Source organism: Lepidothrix coronata, unplaced genomic scaffold, assembly GCF_001604755.1.
Source record: "Lepidothrix coronata isolate B3197 unplaced genomic scaffold, Lepidothrix_coronata-1.0 Scaffold1382, whole genome shotgun sequence".
Lineage (NCBI taxonomy): Eukaryota > Metazoa > Chordata > Aves > Passeriformes > Pipridae > Lepidothrix > Lepidothrix coronata.
The window spans coordinates 3,563-4,651 of record NW_016691562.1 but is presented as its reverse complement, the minus strand read 5'-3'; the positions used below and the strand labels follow the sequence as shown (position 1 = coordinate 4,651).

Sequence of the window (1,089 nt, the reverse complement as noted above, 5' to 3'; positions counted from 1 at the left end):
TCCCTCGCACCCGAATCTTTGCTTCCCCCCCCTCACGAGACACCATCTCCCTCACAGATGCCCTCATGCCCCCTCTCTTCAGGGTTGCCCTCACACCCCGTCCCCTCACGACGCCCTGTCCCCTCATGGCTGCCCTCACGCCCTGTCCCCTCATGGCTGCCCTCACGCCTTGTTCCTCAGGACGCTCTGTCTCCTCAGAACTCCCCTCAGCCCCGTCCCCTCACGATGGCCGCGTCCCCTCAGCGCTGCCCCCACTCTTTGTCTGTACCCTCACGATGCCCTGTCCCTTCATGGCTGCCCTCATAGCCTGTCCCATCATGACAGTTCGTCGCCTCACGGCTCCCCCCAGTCCCGTCCCCTCATTGCTGCCCTCACAGCATGTCCCCTCATGCTGCCCTGTCCCCTCACGGCTGCCCTCACTGACTGTCCCCTCACACCCTGTCCCCTCATAGCGTTCTGTCCCCTCACACTCCATCCCCTCACGGCTCCCCCCCAGCCCCCGTCCCCTCACGCCCCGTCCCCGGCAGTCTCCTCAGGGCTCCTCGGCTCCCTGCCCCGGTCTCCCCACGGCGGGCACAGCCCATGCCGGGAGCGGGGCTCCGGACCCCCGCAGCCGCCCACCTTGAGCATGCGGATCTCCCTCAGGGCGATCTTCCTGATCACCGGGTCCTCCTCGGACTCCAGGAACTTCTTGATGGCCACGATCTGCCCCGTGTCCTTGTTGCGGCACTTGAAGACGACGCCGTAGGAGCCCTCCCCGACCTTGCCCAGCTTCTCGTAGCGCTCCATGGCGCGGGACGGCCCCGCCGCGCTCCCTCACGGCGCTCAGGCGGCGGAGCCGGGGCGGGCCCGCGGGCCGGGGGTGTCTCCCCGGCGGCCGAGGGTGTCTCCCCGGCGGGGACGGCCCTCGGGAACCGCCCCGGGAACACCAGGACGGCCGGGACAGTCCCCGGGAGGGAGAGAGGTGGGGGGTTGCATCCCTATGGCCTCTCCCGGTGCCACACGCTGACCCCTCAGACCCCCCCGCCATGGTCATGGAATCACAGAACCACAGGATGGTTCGGGTTGGAAGGGACCTTAAAGATCATC

General features: G+C 68.4%; 1 pseudogene; it reads right to left on the bottom strand.

Annotated features, from left to right (window-relative positions):
• Positions 1 to 507: 507 nt before the first annotated feature.
• Positions 508 to 838, bottom strand: LOC108510564 (annotated as a pseudogene).
• Between the last annotated feature and the right edge of the window lie 251 nt (positions 839 to 1,089).